Below are 22,785 nucleotides of genomic sequence, written 5' to 3'. Positions count from 1 at the left end.
GTGGTCAGAGGTAAGTTCTGATATGATAGGTTTGTTTTCAAGTGTAACAGCTGCTGTTTGTTTCCTAGGCAGCTGGGAATGGCAGTGCTCTGAGGGAGCCAAGGAAAGATTGACTTCCTGCAAAAAAAAAATTTAAAAAGCAAAGAGGAGAATAATTCTCCCTTATTTTAATTGATTTGCAAATGTACTGAAGAATTGCAGTAATTCCTTTAAATTTTACTCCCATTCAAATTTTGGAGGTAAACAGAATGAGCAAAGAGAGTTGGCACTAGAAAATGAAGGCAGGACAAGGTCTGGTATTTTGTTTTATTTTATTTTTACCCTAGGCCCAAGGAAAGCAAACTCACTCTGAATACATCATTATTTGTATTTCAGATATTTCTCTAGAGTTGAGCACAAAAGGAAACTTGAAAAAAAAATAAACACTCTCTCTCTCCTTTCTTCCCTCCCCCCAACACACGTTCCTTCTCTTGATTATGTGACTCAGAATGTCCTAGTTTGGATATAAGAACACAATTGCCAGAATCAATCAGCCCCAGATAAGTGTGTTTACTCAGGAAGTGTTACTGGGGAAACGGGCCAGTCAAAAGAACATTAATATCTTAAAACATTAAAAATTATTTTCACCAAAGGATGGAGATGTATGTCTGAATGCTCTGGGGTTCCTTTTTCCCTCCTCCAAAACATCTCCCTTTCAGCTGAGCCCAGAGGCCAGAGAAGGAAGAAAGGGAGACAAAACTATGGTTTTACCTTGCCTCTTCCCAAATTGCTAGGGACCTTGCTTCCATTGCATTCCATTCAACATGGAGACAGTAACCGCCTATCCTAAGACACCAAGAGGCTGGGGGAAAACCTGAGGCATTCAGGCAAATATCCCCATGTTTTGTTTATACAGTAATTGCCTTTTGAAACTTCTCAGAAAACCCTCCTCTCAGTAAGGCAGTGCGACAAAGTACAAAGAGAAGGATCAGAAGACCCAGATTTGAAACCCAGCTGTACTTTTAAGGAGCTGTGTGATCTTAGGGAAGTCCCTTTACTTTTCTCTGTTCCAGTTTATTCATCTATAAAATTAATGATTTGGAATAAGTAATCCCTTTAGTTAAATTTAAAAAGATTGAAATCAACAAACACCAAATCAAATGAATGCTTTCTTGTATCAAGATAAACAGTAAGAGAGGATTGGATATAAAACTGATTTCTATCACATTTATCTTGTTTTTCTTTTAAAGGATATAACTTAAATGTAATAAATTCTACAAGTAATTTGCAAAGGTGAACTGATGTTTTCTTCTATACATGTCAAAAACAACAAAGAATTAAACCTGCTTCAATGACTTCCTCTCCCTCTCTCCCTCCCTCTTTTCATTCCTCCCTCTTTCTCTTCCTTCCTTCCTTCCTTCCTTCCTTCCTTCCTTCCTTCCTTCCTTCCTTCCTTCCTTCCTTCCTTCCTTCCTTCCTTCCTTCCTCCCTCCCTCCCTCCCTTTCTTCCTCCCTCCCTTTCTTCCTCCCTCCCTCCCTTTCTTCCTTCTTCTCTCCCTCCCTTTTTTTCCTCCCCTTCCTTCCTTCCTTCTTTCCCTTGTCATTGGCCTTATTGCTCACCACTTCCCTCAACCCAAATTGAAAAAGAGAAAAATCAAAACCTTGCAACAAATATATATATATATATAATCAAGCAAAACAAATTCCCACATTGGCTGTTGGACAAGGTAGTTCTTACAGTCCTTTCTAGTCCTGTTTCCTAGGATAACACTTCTTGGTTTTTTAAATCTTTCCTATCCCTTCAAGTCCCATTCAAATGCTCGTTCTTCTTTCTTTCATCCTGTTACCATCTTTTCTTCTGTATTATATATAATATACATGTATGTACATACATACATATATATTATAGTGTGGCACATTTATCACTAGTTGTGTTCCCTTTGCTAAAGTGTATGCCCATAATCATGGAGACCCCACAACTGAACTGTAGGGGCAAGAAGACATCAGCTGCTGCCAATAGCCTTGAGAGTACCCACTACTTTCCTACATTGTGGCTGCCTGTAAGCACTAGATAAAGGCAGGGAGAGCCAGCACCTCTGGGCTGGTGTTTTGTTATAGGCTGGCATATTATGCTATGGTTAGAGAGCTTTTTGTCTAAAAATAAGAGTACTGGTGAGAGCAGCCAGGTGAATCCTCTGTGTGATGGAAGAGCTTGGCTTCAGGGATATGGTGCTCCTGAGTGGCTTCCATCTTTCCCTCATTTATCTCTGCTCTTGGGGAAGATTAGCTTCCATACTGACCTTCCCTATTACCTAGATGAGTCTATCTCAGAGGTCAGGGGATCTTGACAGACTGAAAGCTCCATGAAGGCAGAGACTGTAGGTCACAGTTAATTTTCAGGGGAGTTCAGCGCAGTGACATTAAACAGAGCAGCATCCTCCTAAAATCAAGCAAGATATAATAAGCCTAAATCTCATTACATTTAGAACACTCTACATACAACCTCCACTCAAACTTTTTAGGAAGTTAAACTCTATTAGCAAGGCAAACATCATAACCCTGTGAATTCATCCCTAGATAGATTCGCATTGGCTGTTGGACTAGGTAATTCTTATAGTCCTTTCTAGTTCTGTTTCCTAGGCTAAATTTTCATGGTTTTTAAAATCTTCTTCCCTCTCTCCCTCCTTCCCTCCTTCCTTTCTTCCCTCCCTCCCTCCCTCCCTTCCTTCCTTCCTTCCTTCCTTCCTTCCTTCCTTCCTTCCTTCCTTCCTTCCTTCCTTCCTTCCTTCCTTCCTTCCTTCCTTCCTTCTTTCCTTCCTTCTTTCCTTCCTTCCTTCTTTCCTTCCTTCCTTCCTTCTCCCTGTCTGTTGTGTCTATATATACACATGTATGCACACAACATACATGTATAATACACACATAAACATATATCTATATATGTGCACACATGCATAATATAATCTATAAGATTCTCTTTCCTATAACTTCTGATCTTCAGTCTGGATCCTGAAAAAAATGAAAACAGAAAGTTGTGTCCTCTGCCCTATTCTCTCTCTGCATTATGTTCCAGCAGCTCCCTTTATATAAAAAAAATGAAGCATACAAACCAGTGCGGTTGTGATTGATAAGATATTTAAACCAGCATTTCTAGTAATTAAACAAAAATGGAAACAAACTTTAAAGATAATTTTGTTTAATATGTGTTCACTGAACAGTAGTTGAAAGGGAGGGGAGAAGGGAGGCACCTTTACCATATGGTACCTATTCTTCTTAATGGAAATCCTTTCCTTGGTTTCCCAGACCATTGCATATGGTTACTCTGGTAGTATCCCCATGCCAACCATGCTATTTCAATGCCTCTCAGGCTGATTCCCAAAATGAATTCTGTGCTCAATGTCTCTCCTCATTTCTTCACTCATGAGCTCTTTCTCCTTCCTTCAGGGGGAGAAAAACAATATTTTACCTTTAAGACAGAATCAATTTTTATGTCTCCTAGAGGCTCATGTAGCCAGTCATTGAAGATCATAGATCTACAGCTTTAGAGCTGGTGGAAACCTTTGGGGTCATCGAGTCCGACTTTCTCATTTACAGATGAGGAAACTGAAGCACAGAGAGGTTACATTATTTGCCCAGGGTCACCCACACAGCTAGTGTGTCTAGTAAGTATCTGAGGCAGGAACGGGAATCAGACCTTCCTAACTAAGTCCCTGACTCTGTCTATTTATCTCTTAGTTTTGGCCAAGAAAATTGGCTCCTAATACTCTGTTACATGTGTTTAAGGTGTGATTTTTCTCAGAATTACTGCAGCAGAAAGTTTTTGTATAGATAAAAATGCCTCCTCTCTATATATCTTCATTCTTCCTCTCCTGGCCTGTTAGCTTGCATTTATGTTGTTTTTTTTTTCTCATTAGAATGTAACTCTTCGAGAATAGGAACTTGTTTTTCTGCTTATTTTTGTATTCTTAGGGCCTAAGATAGTGTTTGGCATATAAAAAGAGTTTATTAAATGTTTAATGAGTGACAGAGCATGGAAAGCCTTGAATGCCATGATAAAATGTTTATTTTTTATTTTATAAAAAAGAAATCACTGAAATTTTTTGAGATGAGGAGTAAGGAAACATAATTTTAATTGACTTTAGAATGTTCCTTGAACATCTCTAGCTTCTTTAAATACACATTTATTAAGCACCTACTTACAACCTCCAATCATTGTGGTAAGCAAATTCAATGACAAAACATGAAACAGTTCTTGTTCCCAGAGAAATTGCATGTTCTAAATATGTTATATATGCCAATAGTTTTCAAAGTTTGATCCAAAGAATCCTGGGGGTATCTGAAACCCTTCTGAAGGGTTTACAAGTTCAAAATTAGCTTTCATTTCCATATGGTAAAGATTTGTAAATATAATCCACATAAATAAAAATTCTTTGGACAGATTCTCAATAATTTTTAATTGGATAAAGATACCGAGAATAAAAGTTTGAGAACCACATAATGACCATAACATCAATCAATCATTTAATCAGCAACCATTTATTAAGTATAGACTATGTTCTGGGCATTGTGCTAGGTTCTGTGGAGTTTTGTGTCTATGGAACAGGAAGTAAGCTAGTTTGACTCCAAGACCCAGTATGTCTAAGAAGAGTAAGGTGCTGTTATCTTGGAAGAGTAGACTGCCGACAGAATGCAAAGGATTACATATATCAAATAGAGGAGTCTGTATTTTACCTTAGGTAATAGGAAGCCATTGAAACTTTTTTCAGGCAGGTGAACAGCATGTTTAGAACTGCGACTTAGGAATGTCATAGTGTAAAGTAGAAAAAGGCAGGAGACATGGGAGAGCAGCCAAAAGGTACCAAGACAAGATGAAGATGTGAACCAGAGAGGTGGTTGTAGGAATGAAGTGAAAAGGAGAGAGAGTAAATCGATTATACTTGGAAATTGATTAGCCAGTCAATCAAGAAGCACGTATCAATCACCCTTTGTGTCCCAGGTGCTGAATTGGCATCTGGCAATTGATTAGATAGGGGCTGAGGGAAAATGAAGATTTGATGATGACTATAAGTTTATGAACCTGAGTGACTGGAAGGAGGGTGGTACCTTCAAAAGGAATAAAAAAGTTAGCAAAAAGTGGTTGCAGAAATATAATGATATCTATTTTTGGACATTCTTACTTACAATCTTAGCCTCTTATTATCTGTTGTGGAGACAGTATTGCATAGTGAATAGAGTATTAGGTGTGGAGTCAAGCATATCCCATCTCAGGCACTTACTGGCTGTGTGACACTGTATCAATTAATCTCTCAATCTCAGTTTCCTCATCCCCTCATATGGAAGAGAGATTACTTAGGCTCTGTTTGGGAATGGATGGAAGTAGCAAATGATTAGAGCTAATGGGCTGAGTGATAGATAGTAGTGGGCTTTACCTCTCTCTGCAGTCTTCAAGAAGAGGTTGGATGGATAATCATGCATTGGACGTTGTTGTAAGAAGGATTGAGGGATTCCTTCTCTAGATTGTATTGTACTAGATGGTCTCTGAGGTATTTTCCAAATCTAAATAATGTGTTTGTGATTCATCTGTAAAATCAGGATAATAATATCTGTAGCACTTACCTCATTGGATTGTTGAGAGGCTCAAATTAGATCATATGTATGAAAAAAGTGCTTTTAACGTGCTATACAAATACAAACTATTATTAGTATTGGGACAATGCAGTCTGTAAGTTAGTTTCCTTCCCAATTTATAGACTTTATTTTTTTAGGTTAGTTATTTTGGAGTGTGGGGCGGGAAGAATGAGGGAGGGAGCTTGGACCTGTGATTTCATTGTTAGAGTGCCTGCTAATGCACCCTCAAGCACAATGATTTCCCAGTTCCTAAATCTCCATCTTTAGCTACCGCAGAGATATTCACATTTTTGGATTTCACCCACATGTTCCAGATCCTTTGTAAAAACAAAACAAAACAAAACAAAAACTGATATTTTTCTATTGGACCAAAACTCACATATCATTCCAGCAATCCCTATGTCTCATCATTCTTAACCTATTCTTTGTCCTTGTTATGACCTTGAATCTCCTTACTTCCCAGTACTTTCTCAGGTCATTAATCCTGCTTTGATTTCACTTTACTCCCTTCCAAACCTTGACTGTATAGTTAACCAATTAAATTCCACACTGTTAAGTTTGACCAGACAACCACCATCTTGTTATTTCATCTTTTTTTCATTCTGATAAAGATAGCCTAGGACCCAGAAATTAAGAGCCTTGGGAATAGCAATATTTCCAGATCAGATTCATGGTTATCATCCTGGGAGCCAAAGCCTGTGGAGATGAAGGCTGGGGATTGTTCCTGTAGGTGCCACAGAAGCCAGTTAGTGAAGGCTCAGTAAAGTCTTGCCCCCAAAGTCCTTGACACTGTCAAGGTTCAATATCAGAAAGTAATGTGATTTTTTTATTAGTGGTAATGAAATTAAAAATGATTCATTGTCATCTGCTTTATAATTGTATCTTAAGGTACAATGATCTCTCCATGGGACTGTAATTGGAATCTTTCAAATGTGTTGTCTCATCTACTAGAACATGAGCTCCTTGAGGGCAGGAGCTCCTACTTTTCTATTTCTATCCCCAATGCTTAACACAGAGCTTTGCCTGTGGTAAGTGCTTAACAAATGCTTCATTCAATCATTTATTCACTCATTCACACTGTCCCTTATTTGTGAACCATCTTTCCCCCAAGCCACACCTTGTACTTTCTGCTCATCAGGATCTGTATATCCAACTCCAGTCTCTCTCCTGAGTCTCAGTCCTGCACCATCAGTTACCTATTGGACGTTGAAGACTGCTTGTCCCAGAGACATCTTAAACTTTACATATCTAAAAGAGAGCTCAGTACTTCTCTCCAAGCCCATCCCTCCACCAAAGTTCCTTTCTTCTGTCATGTTACCATTCTTTCAAATTCCTAGACTTATAATCTCAGTGTTTCCCGCCCCCCCCCAAATCTTCACTCTTATTTTACACATCCAACAAGTTGCCAGATCTTGTCATTTCTAATTCTTTGACATCTCTCACATTTCTCTATTTTTCTTATAACCACCACCTTAGTTAAAGCCATCTCTTCCTCTCCTTCCCTAAATGATTACATCTATAGCCTCCCTGACTTAAGTTTCTTTCCATTCCAATTCAGCATTCACATAGCTGCCAAAATAATTATATTGAAATGCAAAATTCCATGTCCCAACATCACTTTATAAACTTCAGTAACTTATTGCCACTAAAATAAATCATATTTCTATTTTTAGCTTGTAAAGACCTTCACCACTCACCATTGTCTCTTTCCAATCTCAGACATTGCTCCCCTTTTTTCCCTTCATAGTCAAGTTCTTCTTTGTTGTTCTGTCACAATCTACTTCCCATCCCTCTACTTTATCACTGGCAATCCCTCCCAACTGGAGTGTATTTTCTCCTATGTTCTGCCCCAGAGAATTCCATTCTTTCAACACACAGCTCAAGCATCACTGTCTGGATCCCCACAATTATTAATGTCTTAAAGAGGCAGTGTGGTAGAGTCGAAGGACTCTAGCCCTGAAGTCAGAGGATCTGGGTTAGAATTTTCCTCTGATATGTACTATCTATATGTCTGGTCAATTGCCTGGGCTTCAATTCCCTCATCTGTAAAAACGAGGGAATTGGGCGAGATGACCTCTGAATTTCCTGCAGCTCTTTTCTCTCTATTTTGTATTTATTCTCTGTATATTTAATATGTATACATGTTGTCTTTCCTGATAGGATTTAAGCTCCTTGAGGGTAAGGATTGTTTCTTTTTTTTTTTTTCTTTTTTGTGTATGTTTGTATCCTCAGTGTTTAACACAGTGCCTTAGAATTTAATAGGCAAATGCTTGTTGATTGAATCACTGATTTCCTTAGCAAATAGAACTCTAAAGGGAATTCCAGGGGAGGAAACCTCCCTGTATCAATACAAGGAGCATCCTTTGGGCACTAATAGGTTAAGTAAATTGCCCAATTTTACACAGACAAGACATAATAGAGGTAAAACTCGATATGACTTTTAGGATGGCTCTCTACCACCAATCAATCCCCAAATATTTATAAATACTTCTATATGTTAGGTATTGGGGAAATGAGAGAAGAATGGCATAATTCCTACTCACAGGAAGCTTATATTCTAGTTGTATTAGCTAATCCCCCATGTTTAGCCCTGCTTTATAACCTTTTTGATTCTATTGCAGTGGAGGGTTATAATTAGTGGCAGAGTTGGGCCTGAAATCCAATCCTCCCGACTCCCAGTCCAGGGTTTCTTGTCAACTGCAACTAAGGCTACTGGGACTGAAACAGGGGATTCATATGTGTTGTGTTCTGGGAACTGAACCATTGCTAAAGTTTATCAGCTGGAACTCTCCTCGTATTTTATTTTTAAGTGTAGGAGAAGAGGGATGGAAAAAGCCCACCCTCATTAAACTGCGGAAGCGGGAGATTCACAAACCAGGCGGCTATATAATTAATCTTTAAACATTCCAAACCACCATTGTGTCTTCCCTATTGAAAACAGCCAATTAGGAACTTGAGGCTTCTGAGCCCGGCAGGGACAATGGCAGCCTCTTATTAACCGAGACAAAGGAAGCATTGATTCCAATTTGTCCTGCAGTTGACTGTCTCTGGAGTTAAAGATTTCGATTTGGTAAAAACCGTTAGTAAAGAGATGCAGGGAGGAGGAAGCAGGGAGTGTTGGCTCCTAAAATTAGTTTAAATAATTTTAGCTCTATTGTGAATGGCTACACTAAATATAAACAGAGAAGAGAAGAAAAACCTTGCTAATGTTAATTACCATAAGCATTACGAATCCAGAAATGAGCCTCACAATTTGTTTGGTGACACGATTATAATTAAATCATTTTCTTGTATTGTGGGTCTGCAGGTTGGTACTGGGTGGCTTCCTTCGGCCCCCTAAGAGGACAATATTGAAGATTTCTGCTTTCCAGGAGCACGGTTCCCTTCCAGCCTTGGAGGTACTGGGGTATTCAATCAGTGTCCCAAATAACCTTGTGGGTTTTCTAAGAAACTGTAGGTTTCTCTCAGCCGGTCCCTTGACTTATCTTGGTGAAAGTCTGGTTTGTAAAGGGGTTCTGGACTAATTAATTGTGTGAGTCTGGAGTGGTGAGAGAGGAGGTACGAGAGCTTAGGGTTAGTTATTCTGGTAGAATCTGAATCCACATTAGCCTTTAGTAAATTCTTGACAACCAGATTCTAACTGATCTTTCTAGACTTGTTACCTATTGCTACATCCATTATTCAGTTTAGCCAAACTAACCATCTTTGTGCTTCCTCAAAGGTATTATTCCATCTCTCATCTCCGTGCCTTTGCCTAAGCTGTCTCCCATGCCTGGAAAACACATTTTCCTCAATTCTGCTTTTTAGTATCCTTCATTTTCTTCAACTCTCAACTCAAATAACTGCTATCTTCATCTGTACACGACACCTTTCTTGCAAATTATCTTGTATTTATTTCACATGAATAAATATTAGCTCATTGAAGGCATTGTCTGTTTCATTTTTGTCTTTGTATCTCCAGTGATTAGAACCGTGTCTGGCACATTGTTGTTTAGTAATTTCAGTCATGTCTAAGTTTCTTCATGATCCAATTTGGGGTATTCTTGACAAAGATATTGGAATAGTTTGCCATTTTCTTCTCTAGCTTATTTGACAGATGAGGAAACTGTGGCAGACATGGTTAAGGGACTAGCCCAGGGTCACATAGCTAGTAAGCTAGTAAGTATGTGTTTGAGACCAGATTTGAATTCAAGTCTTCCTGACTCCAGGCCCATATTCTATCCCCTGTACTACCTGGTCTGGCACATAATAGGCATTAAATGTTTGTTGATTGATGGATCCTTAATTGATACTCTTGAAAAGGTATTGGGGGTTGGTCCATTTAATGTTTTTCCTGCTGATCTTTTTCAGGCTAGGGTCATCCACTAAAGATTCTTTAAGATCAGGTCAGTTTCCCTCATTTCTGATCTTATTTCATCTCCCTCCTATGTCCCATTGCTTCAGCAGGAAAATGGAGGCTAGCCCAATAAATCATGAATTCCAGAATCAGGGGACATCTAGACTAATTTCCTATCTGATACACAAATTCCCTCATAAGGAAACAGTCATATAAGATGAGACAGCAAGAATTTACAAAGTGCTTACTACAAGCAAGGCATTGTGCTAAGCCTTAGGGATACAAATACAAGAAAAAAGAAAGATAGTCTCTGTCTTCAAGCAACTTGCATTCTAATGGGGAAAGACAACTTTGTAAAAAGAATATAGTGGTGAAGTTTGGCACATCTGAGAGGGGGATGAAGAATGGCTTGCCTGGGTCCCAGAAAGAGCTCATTAAGGAAAGGGTGCTTGAAAAGGCAGAGAGCTACGTTTGATGATGAGAAGGCTCCAAGTATTAAGGGAAATTCCAGGGTATGAAGGCAATTTAACCAGGGTGAAATATCCAGAATTAGTTTTCCCTGGAGGGGAGCATTTATGTTTTGATTGAACACTTGGTAGATGGTTGTCCTTTGTTCTCAAAGAGGACCAAAATGACATCAATATATTGGAAGCAAGTTACAGTGTGTCCCACTGTGGCTGATTAGACCAATATGAGTTTGGAATGCTTTGCTACAGGTTGGACACAAATAATCCCTATGAACATTTGGGGTGGATTCTCTAACTTTGCACATTTAATGTTTCTTCTGACTTAGTTCAATTCTTTGCTCTTAAAGTGGTACTTTCTCTGATCAGGGCACGCCATGCTGGACAGTCCTGTGCCAGTGGTCAGAAAGTGTGGTCAGAAAAAGTGACACTATTTCTTAAGAATTTTAGACTGTCATACAATCAATTCTAAAATTCTTAAGAAATAGTGTCACTTTTCTGATCACCTTGTGAGCTCTTGCCCTGCGTGAGTTGTCCACAAAAAAATCTTTTTGGCAAGTGTATATTTGGCATTCAAACAATGTGACCAACACAGTGGAATTGTGTTCTCAGCAGTAGAGTTGGAATATCTGATAAAGAGCTCACAATGAAGCAGTTCATTTTTTTTTGCTGGGTAACTGTGGTTGTTAGATAAGTCTTTGTTGTATGGAACAGAATTCTGCCTATTTGTGGCTTTGTTCATATTTGTAAATAAAAAGTTTTAATTAAAAAAAGGAAAAAGTAAAGACAAATTAAAACAAAAAATTATATCAAAAGAAGTTTCTTTAACCAAAATCTTATTTTACAAGTAGAGTATGGAGCAACATAATCCTTTGGCTGATGGTCATGGTAGGAAATCCAGGTTGAAAAAATATCTGCAGCCAAGGTAACTGGTAGTATGCTCTAAGACTGCCAACCCACACCTTTTGCTTGTGATAATGAGTCCCCATACACCTGACCACTTAGAAATAGAAGGTCCCAGAGCTGCAGCAAACATAATAATTAGTATTTGTATAGTACAAAAAGGCTCTACAACCAATATTATTTTATCTTTCTGATAATCCTGAGAGACAGATGCCATTATTGCCCCCATTTTGCAGATGAGGAAACTGAGGCTGAAAAAGATTAAGTTACTTGTTCAGAGCCACAACCAGGAAATGTCTAAGGCAGGATTAGAACTCAGGTCATCTTGACTACAGATCCAATAGTCTATATACACTGTGCGACCTAGTTATTCAGTTTATCTGCAAATAGATTTTTAGTGGTGAAGACTCGAATCCTGTTATCTAATCTAATGTAACTCTAATCTTCTGAATGCATAGCCTTTCCTCTGTATGTTGAGAAAATTCCCTCTAGCCAGGCATGTGCTAGAGCCAAATGAAATATGATTAAGAGAGCTAATTGTTGAATTTTCCATGTAAACATTTACACCTTGGAAATGGGTAAATGCTTTAAATCATTCATTATTTTGTTGGTTATCTGGACTTAAGAAAGTGATGAGGAAAATGCTAATTATTCAGTCCCTTTTATATATTTAAAGGTTTAATCACATTGCTTTGTTCCTCACACATGGCCACCCCATCTTCCATCTCTGTACCTTTCTATTGGCTGTCCACCCAATGATCTTCCTCTCTTTCTCTTTAATTTCTGGATTCTTTCAGAGCTCAATTCAAATGTCCTCTTTTCCAGTCCCCCTCCTCCTCTGCTTCTAGTTGCTAGAGTCTTACCCTCTATATGCATTGCATATATTTTGTATAGATCTATATATTCATGGTGTCTACTGAACTGTATGGTAAACTCTTTGAAAGCATGGCTTATTTTTACTTTTTTTTTATATTCCCAGAAGTTAGCATAGTGTCTATAAGTGTTTAATAAATGCTTATTGATTGATTGGTTGGTTGATGTCACCACTGGCATGTAATAGCTTTGCCAGTCTAATCACTGCACCTCTCTTAGACTATTTCCTCATTTGTAAAATAATAGTCATATTATTATCTCTTCTTCTAAGGGTTGTTGTGAAATCACATGTGATAATGTATACAAAGCACTTTGCAATTGTTGATAGGATCTATAGTTATTAATTCAATTCATTATACATTTATAATTATTTATGCAGCTTGGTGTACTGTAAAAAGAACTAGTCTTGGAGTCAGAAAGACCTAGGTTGAAGATTTATCTTAGACATATACTGGCTGTATAATTCTGGGTAAGCCATTTAACTTCTTACTGCTACTTGGAAGCAGATCTCTGGGACTATAAATTGGGAAGAATGCCAATCTGCAGTGGAAAAGGGAATTTCCTCATTTGTAGTTTTATAGTTCTGGCCCTGAAGTATACAACAAACAACATATCCTATTTTCTTCCATCTACATACCTAGTATAGGGCTTTAAAAAATATAATAAAGTACTTGATACACATATACATATATACATATCTGTGTGTATATATGTATTTAATGAACAAATGAATCTTCTTCAAAATCATCTCCTCCACACTGGCTTCTCCAACTCTGATAAATGTTTTGATAAGAACAAATATGGAATGCTGGTTTCCTTCCCTTTCAAATTTCAATAGGTGGGGACCCATTTGCTAAAGGCCATGCTCAGAGTTCCCAGACTGCTGCCAGGACAGCCCCAACCCAGAAATAGACCTGTTAGTACTCTAGTTGCATTCAATCCAGACTAACAGGAGTCTCTTTAGGAGTATGATTTCATCAATGAGGTTAAGTATCATATATTGTGCCCAGAATCCTAATTGTTGGGCCATTTGCAAAGCCTTCCCAAACATATATGTACACATGGAGCTAAGGACTTGGTTGGATTCTCTGAGACTTTAAATAAGAAAAAAGCTAAATAGTAAAAACTGTAAACCCTTTTTGACTATACTATATTATTCGTCCTTATTTTCTGTCTTTCCTAACATCCTCCCACTGCCAATAATTTCCTGCTATTTTTTAGTTTTTAGGTGAGAGCATCCAACCCAGATAATAGTGATAGTTCACATCTTTATAATACAAAACATCACTCCAGTGCTCTGTCCTGATCTTCACCATAACCCTATGAAGGAAAAAGAACATATACCCATTTTTATAAATAGGGAAACTGAGGCTTAGGGATCAGAAGTATCTTGCTGGGAAGGTCACATGGTTAATAAATTACTGGTTAACACTTGAACCCAGGTCTCTTGACTCTTCGGTACAGAGTTCTAGTCACTTGACTTCATATTCTCTTCAATTGTATACTTTATCAATGTTTTATGATTAAAAGAGGGCAGGGCTTATGCAGTAGGAGGAACAGGTGATTGCTTATATGACTTTTTTTTTTTTTTTTTTGTCCTCCAGCTAAACTACTATGCCTGAAGTTGTTACCATTAGAACCATTTCTCCATAATCCCTGAGAAAATGTAGTAGAAGAAAGGGGGATTTTTACATTTGAAAGATTGGATGATCTTCAAAGTCTTTTTCACCTCTGACATTCTGTGATCTGGCAAAAATGAAGGAGTTTGGGAATTATGCTATCTGGTAGGGGAAGGGGTTAAGCTATCTGCTAGTCTGATATAACTAGGAATGATTTTCTTTGATTAATCCTTCATGTATTATCACTTAGGTAAGGGGAACGGAGATAAATAAGTTTTGACAGATTAAAGCCTGGGATATTGCCTGCTCTATTGAGACACCATTGCAAAGAGTCTTGGGAAGATGGGAAGCAACATGAGGCATGTATCTTAGGGCAAGGAGAAAGTGAAATGTCATAAATAAAATGTCCATGTCATTATTTCACAACATTCTACAATGCTTTGAGAATGATGGAGACAATGATGAGAGTGGTTATGATCATGACAATGATGGGGATAATTATTATGATAGGGATTGTGATGGTCACGGTGATTGAGAGGAATAATGGTGATGATGTCTATGTGGAAAGATGAAGGACATGATGGAATGATAATTACATCCAGAAGGAGGAGGAGGATGACCTGGGTATGTTGATGCCCACAAGGATGATGGCAATGATGACTGAAACTATTATGATCATGGTAATATGGGAATAATGACGTTGATAGGCATAGTGATTATGATGGGAATGATGATGACCTTCATGATAATTGTGACAATGATAGTGATAATGTTGGGTATGATTATGATCTTGGTAGTGATGAAGAACGATGACAGCTATGGCATGTCCACATCCTTCTGGCCCTCTGTGCTGTTTATGGAGCCATTGGTCATTGCCCTTCTGGATAATATCAATTCCTCTCTCACAATTCTTCTACCATCTTTTCATTCTCCTTTGCTGAATTATCTCCTTCTTGATAAGTATAGGAGTTTGTCCCCTCAAGGATCCATGCTGGCTTATCTTCTCTCCTTTCTTTTTATTCATCAATTACATTTTTATTTGTGGGTTCAATTATTATCATAATGCAGAGAACTCCTAAATCTACCTATTTTTACCTAATTTCAGTCCTTCTCTTCAGTTCCACTGTGATGTCTCATTGGCATTTCAAATTCAATATTTCTAAAATGGAACTCATTATCATCTCTCCTAATTCATCCCCTCCTTCAAACTTCCCTGTTTCTATTAAGAATGCCACCATCCTCTCAGTCACTTGGGTTCATAATTTTAGAGGCTTTCCTCTCCCTAATTTCCTTTATCCAATCAGTTGCCAAATTATATCAAATGAATCTGCATGGCATCTTTTCTATGTATTTCTTTCTTTTCTCCACCCACACAGCTGTCACCCTTATTTAGCCCTCTTACCTAACCTACTGCATTTAATCCCTCATTCTTGAGTCCCTCCCTTTCCAAGTCCAACCTCCACAAACCCCCAAATGCATATGGTCTACAAACATCAATTCTTGCTCAGAAATCTTCAGTTACATTACCTGTAGAATGAGACATAAACTCCTTAACTCGACTTTTCAGGACTGCCACAATTTGGCTCCAATTTACCTTTCCAGTTCCATGTCACACTGCCTTCTCTACTCTCTTTGCATACTCTGTGCTCCAAGCAAACTGGACAATTCCCAGAGTTCCTCATCTCTGTCTCTCTCCAAAGTCTTATTTTCTTCCAGGGCACAATTCAAGTGTTACCATCTCAGTAGTACTTTCTCCATCCTATCCTACCAATAGCCAGAATTCGCTCTTTTTTTCCTTCTTCTTTAAGTTTCTTGGCATTTACTTCATAGGATCACAGAATGTCTCATTTGGAAGATATAGATGAGGTCTTTGACTCCAATAGGAGTCTAAACAAGAATTTTCTCTACAACATACATGATACGCCAAATTTGTTTGAAGCTAGTAATGGGAAGCTCATTACCTCCCAAGACAGTCCATTGCACTTTAAGATGGTTGCTTAGTATAGGACCAAAAATCTGCTTCTTAGCAATTTCTATGCTTAATTCACAATTCTGTCATGTCACTATCCCAGCAGAATATAAGTTCATTGAGGTTATAGACTAACATTTTTGTCCTTGTATCCCCAGCCTGTAGCAGTGTTTTACACATAACAATTAGGGCTTAAGAACTATTTATTGGCTGGAATTACATAGAATCAAATTCTTATGAGGGGCATGACAATGGAGGTGATGGTCATAGGAGATAAAGATCAATAATGGGGGTGAGGATGTCCATGATGAGGAACAATGATAATGGTCACAGTAATGAAGGTGGATAATAAGAACATTAAAAATTATGGAAGTGGAGAAGATGATAACAAGGATGATGGAGATGATGATGAAAAGCATGATGGTGATGCAGTAGTGTCAATTATTGGGATTATGGTAACTGTTGGTCTGATGATGGTGTGGGAGATAAAGGTAAGGATTATGGGACTGATGATCTAAGAGATTATAATAGCAATGACTATGCGATAGTTTTAGTCATGGTGATGATGGAAATATTAATGAGAGTGAGAATGATGAGAGGAGGTGATGAAGGGAAGGGATAATGGCCATGGTTATGGTAATGATGATGATGGTCATGATGTTGACAAAGAAAGATAAAGATAATGAGGGTGGCCATAGGGATAGACGTTATAGAGATAAGGAAGAGAGGGGATAATAATCACGGAGATGAGGAGGGTAATGTTGAAGATGATTATATAGTAATTATGATGATAACCACAGGATTTAGATGAGGGATGATGGAGAAGATAACATCAATTTAACAATTATTAAAAACACTTATACAGTGCTACATATGTATGTGTATGTATAGATATATGAAATTTCATATATATTCATACATACGTAATTCACATGTATAATTTCCTTTGGGTCTTGCAACAACCCTAAGAAGTATGTACTGCAGTTATTATTTTACATATATAGAAACTGAGTCCCAGAGGGGTTAAGTGACTTACTAGTCATGGGTGGGATTAGAACTCAAAGCTTCCTTGATTCTACATCTAGTCATATATTTACTATATTATACTAAAATTTTAGTAACAGTGATGATGATGTCTATGGTGGCAATAAGAATTCTGGTGACATGGATGACTGTGACATCATTGGTAAAATGAATTGCCATGAGTGGAAACACTTTTTACCAATGCAAATCCTCAACTGTTCTGAAATTTAGAATTTCAGAAGGTTGCTATGAATTATTAAGCTAGGATATATCAGAGGGGGTAGGTGAACTTATATCATCCTGACTCTAGGGCCAGGTTTTTATCTGTTACCCCCACACATTCTATTGTACTTATGAATACAATGCATTCTTGTTCTCTCTTTCTCTTTCTTTCTCTCTATCTCTCTGTTGCTGTCTCTGTTTCTCTGTCTGTCTCTCTCTTTCTGTCTTTCTGTTTCTGTCTTTGTTTCTCTTGCTTTGTGTCTGTCTGTCTCTCTCTGTTGCTGTCTCTGTTTCTCTGTTTGTCTCTGTCTTTCTGTCTGTTTCTGTTTCTGTCTCTATTTCTCTTGCTTTGTGTCTCTCTGTCTGTCTCTCTCTGTTTCTGTCTCTGTCTTTGTTTCTCTTGCTCTTTCTGTCTCTGTCTCTGTTTCTGTCTGTCTCTGTCTCTGTTTCTTTCTGTCTGTGTTTTTGACTCTGTCTCTGTTTCTCTTGCTCTCTCTGTCTCTGTCTCTCTCTTTTTTCTTTGTCTCTCTGTTACTGTCTCTTTCTCCTTCTTTCTCTCCTTTTCTTCTCCTTCCACTTCTTTCTCTTATGAGTACTGAAGTCAATGTTCCCTTTTTTCAGCCAGGCCTCTCTGGCCTCAGGATAGGTAGAGATTGTAATCCATTGTAATCCTCTTAACAGGAATAATTGTGTGCCTTATATTTCTAGGATTATTGTTAAGGATGATATTTTTTATTAGATAGAAGTCATTTATGATAGATTTGTATATTGAGCTCACGATTCCCCTGATGGTTCATTCATGTGCTTGGTAGTTAGATGGCTAAGTCTGGAAGCCCTGGAGTCAGAAAAGAAGGGAATAAGCATTTGTTAAGTACTTAGCACAGTTGTCAGGCTGTGTGCTAGGTACTGTGCTAGGAGTTTACAAATATCTCTTTTGATCCTCACAGCCACCTGAGGGAGGTAGGTGTTATTGAAAAAAAAACTGAGGGAAATGGAGGTTGAATGCTTTGCTCAGAGTTTCAGAGCCTATAAGTGCTTAAAGTCAGATTTGATCTCAACTTTGCTTCCTGAATCTAGGCCCAGTGCTCTACTTGCTATGCCATCTAAGCTGTCTCGAGGAAGAACTAAATTCAAATTTGACTTCAGACATTTAACCAGATATGTGACTTTGGGCAAGTCAGTTAACAACTGTCTGCCTCAACATTATCATCTGTAAAATGGGTGTAACAATAGGATCTACTTCTTAGGATTGATGTGAGGATAAAAAAATGAGATACTAGCATGAGAAAAATAAAGCATTTTGCAAACCTTAAAGTACTATAAATACTTGGTGTTAGTTCATCTTACACTTGGTCGGCATACTCATTTCTTAGCTAAATATTCTCCTCTGTCTGATATAATTGCCATTGCATTCCCCACTTTCTCTAAAGCACAATAGGGTAATTATATTGTGTGAGCTCAGCTTTTTTTTTCAGCTAAGGCAAATGGGTTAAGTGACTTGTCCAGGATGACACCGCCAAGATGTGTTAAGTGTCTGAGGTCACATTTGAACTCAGGTCCTTCTGACTTCAGGGTTGGTGCTCTATCCACTGTACCATCTTTCCTGTTTTTAAAATTAAAAATTATTTAGCATTCTTTTCTCTAGTTACATTTTAAAACAATTTTTAATATTTGTTTTTAAAACTTTGAATTCCAAATTCTCTTTGTTTTTCCCTTCCTACCTTCCTCATTGAGAAGGCAAATGGTTTGATATAGGTTATATGTCTGTAGTCAACTGAAAACGGTTCATATTTGTTGATCATTTATTAATTGAGAAATGGCTCCTATTTTTATAAAATTGACTCAGTACAAATGTTTGTAGCAACTCTTTTTGTGTTGACAAAGAATTGAGAAATGAGTAGCTGTCCATCAATTGGGATGAATAAATTATGGTATCTGAAAGTAATGGAATGTTATTGTTCTATAAAAAATGATGAACAAGTTAATTTTAGAAAGGCCTGGAAAGATTTACATAAACTGATGCTGAGCGAAACAAGCAGAACCAGAACACATTGTGTACAGTAATAGCAAGATTGTGCAATGATCAACTATGAAAGACTTGCTTCTTCTCAGTGGTTCAGTGATCCAAAGTAATCCCAATAAACTTTGAATAGAAAACGCGATCTTTATCCAGAAAAAGAACTATGCAGATTGAAAAAAAATCAACCCATGTCATGTTTACTTTTTTCTGTTTTTTTCCTCTCATGTTTCCCCCCTTTTGTTCTGATTTTTCTCTCCCAATATGATTCATAAAGAAATGTGTATTTAAAAAAGTTAATATAGATGTATAACCAGAAAAATAAAACAATCAATTAAAAAAATTGATTCAGTTCTCTATATATTTGAAAATGAGGCCTTTATCAGATAAACTTGATACAAAATGTTTTTAAAATTATGATTACTAAATGTATTTCCCTCCATCCTTTTTTCTCCCCTGCACCGTTCATTCTATTCTCTCTCATTTCGCCTTGTCACTCCTCAAAAATGTGTTGCTTCTGATTACCTCCTTTCCAAATCTGCCCTCCCTTCTATCAGTCACCTCTTCTATTACCACCTTCCCTTCCTACTTGCCTGTAGGATAAAATAGATTTCTATACACAATTGTATATGTATATTATTCCCTCTGAGCCAATTCTGATGAGAGTAAGGTACACTCACTCCTCCAACTCCCCAATCTTCTCCTCTATGGCAAAAGCTTTTTCTTCCCTCTTTTTTTTTGAGATAATTTACTCATTCTACTCCTCCCTTTCTCTTTCTCCTAGCATATTCCTTTTTCTCATCTTGTAATTATTTTCTATCATTTCACCATATTCAAGTCACATCTGTGACATTTGTCCATATATATTCCTAAATGCCCTAATAATGAGGAAGTTTTTATTTGTTATAAGTATCATCTTCCATGTACTAATATAAACAATTTAACCTTATTAAGTGCCTTATGATTCCCCTTTCCTCTTTACTTTTTTATGCTTCTCTTGAGTCTTGCATTTGAAAGTCAAATTTTCTACTAAGCTCTGATCTTTCCTTTGAGAATGTTTGAAAGTCCTCTATTTCATTGAATTTCCCTTTTTTTTTTCTCCCGAAGGATTATACTTAGTTTTTCTGGGTAGGTGATTTGTGGTTATGATCCTAACTTCTTTGCCTTCTGGAATATCATAATTCAAGCCCTTAAATCCTTTAATAAATTTAGAGTAATAGAAGCTGCTAAATCTTGTTATCCTGATTGTGGCTCCAAAAGACTTGAACTATTTCTTTTTGGCTGCTTATAATATTCTCTTCTTAATCTGGAAGTTTTGGAATTTGGCTACAATATTCTTGGGAGTTTTCATTTTGGGATCTCTTTCAGGAGGTGATTAGTGGATTCTTTCAGGTTCTAATTTACCCTCTGGTTCTAGAATGTCAGGGCAGTTTTCCTTAATAATTTCTTGAAAGATGATGCATAGACTTTTTTTTTTATCATGGCTTCCAGTTAGTCCAGTAGTATTTAAATTCTCTCTCCTAGATATATTTTCCAGATCAGTTTTTCCAATGAAATATCTCATATTATCTTCCATTTTGTCCATTCTTTTGGTTTTGTTTTATTGTTTCTTGATGTCTCATGAAGTCTTTAGCTTTCAATTACTCAATTCTAATTTTGAAGGAATTTTCTTCAGTGAACTTTTGTGCCTTCTTTTTCATTTGGCCAATTCTACTTTCTAAAGAGATTTTTTTCCCCCATTGAGTTTTTTGTGCCTTTTTTTCCATTTGGCACTCAGCTTTTCAAGACATTATTCTCATTTTTTGGTACCTTTTTTGCTATTTGGCCTACACTGTTTTTTGAGGTGTGCTTTCTTCACTATTTTTTTTTTTTTGTGTGTGTGTATGCCTCCTTTTAGCAAACAATTAACTCTTTTTTTTCATGATTTACTTTCATGATGATTTCATCAATCTCATTTCTCTTTCCAGTTTCCTTACTTTATTTTCAAAATCCTATTTGAGTTCTTCCATGACCTGAAACCAATTAATATTTTCCTTTTGATGATGGATCTTTGATTTTGTTATTTTCTTCTGAGTGTGATCTTCCTTTTTACCATTCTATAGTTAGACATTTTTGCTGTTGTTTGTTCATTTTCCACTCTATTTCTTGACTTTTAACTCTTTGTTAAAGTGGATTTCTGCTTCCTGGGTAAAGGATGCATTGTACCAGGCTTCAGGGGTTTTATGCAGCAGTTTTCAGAGGTACTTCAAGGGATCTGTAAGTTTTCAATTCTTCCTAGATGGTATGATCTGAGAGGTGTTTTTTATTATTTTCCTGACTTGCGATCTGGATTGTGAGCGACCACAAGTAGTCTTTTCTGCCATGGAACTGTGATGAGGATTTCTTTTCCACTGAGGCTGCAAGCTCTGGTGTGCTAGTGCTTCCTCTCAACCTGGGATTGCTACCCAGGACTACAATCTTAATCGAAGTATGGGCAAAGCAACAGTCTTGCCTCAGTGCTAGCAAAGAGACCCTTGAACTCTTTTTCTAATTGGTTGTTCAACCCTCTAACCACCTGTGGATTAAGACCTCTGGAAGCTCTGCTTCCACTGCTGATTCCATGATTCCCAAAGTCTACTCCTGGTTTTCTGTGGTCTGATCAATGCCACCAATGCTGAACTGTGTGCTCTAGTCTCACCTTACTGCAATAAACTTTTCTTGTTGACCATCTAAATTGTCTTTGGGTATAAAATTATTTCACTCTGTTCTTATGTGGAATTTTTATGGCATTATTTGAAGTTGTTCAAAGGGTCTGGGGAGAGCTCAAATGAGTCACTGCCTTTTCTTCATCATTTTGGCTTCAGCCCCCTTCCTTCCTTTCCAGTTTTCTTACATACCAGTCTTCTTCACATACTCTAAGATTCAGTGACTCTGGTCTCTGCTTTTTATCAAATAAGATTCTCTACCTCCCAAACCTCTGTCTTTTCCCTGGCTATCTCCCATGCTTGTGATTCTCTCTTTCACAAGGTACAGAATTTCTGCTTCTTTTCCCCCCTCTGTTTTCATTCAAGTCTCACCTAAAATTCCAAGACTTTTTCAAGAAATTTTTCCTAGTTCTCTTTAATGTCTGTCCTTTCCTCTGTGATTATATTAAATTAATCCTACCAATATTTTGTCTGTCCATAGATGTTTATATGTTGACTGCTTCCATTAGATTGTAAGCTCCTTAGGGGGAGCTTGGTAGAAGAGTGGATAGAATACTGGGCCTAGAATTAGGAACATTTGAATTCCAATTCAGCCTCAGACAATTAGACTTTGGGCAACTCATTCTGCCTTAGTTTTCCTATCTGTAAAATAGGGATAATAATAGAACCTACCTCCCAAGATTGTTGTCAGGATAAAATGAGATAACATTATGCAAAGCATTTTGTAAACCTTAAAATTATATATAAATTCTATCATCATCATCATCATCATCATCATCATCATCAGCCTTTTTTGTATCACTAGTTTTTAGCACCATGACTGACATATAGCACCTACTTAATTACTGTTGACATATTTAGGAGGAGCTTGATATCCTTCAATTTGGAAACCCTTGATCCTTAATTTCTTATTTCTTTAGTAATGCTACTTTATAATATTTTCATCCTTTAACATACATTATCCCATAGTCAGTCAGCAAATACAAGTTCAGGTGGCATCAGAACTGGATGAAATGGTAGATAATTTTTTGACCTTCTCTAAAGTCTTTTTCCACAGAGTCCCATAAGCCA

Source organism: Antechinus flavipes, chromosome 3 (genome assembly GCF_016432865.1).
Source record: "Antechinus flavipes isolate AdamAnt ecotype Samford, QLD, Australia chromosome 3, AdamAnt_v2, whole genome shotgun sequence".
Lineage (NCBI taxonomy): Eukaryota > Metazoa > Chordata > Mammalia > Dasyuromorphia > Dasyuridae > Antechinus > Antechinus flavipes.
This window is presented reverse-complemented; position numbering follows the sequence as displayed.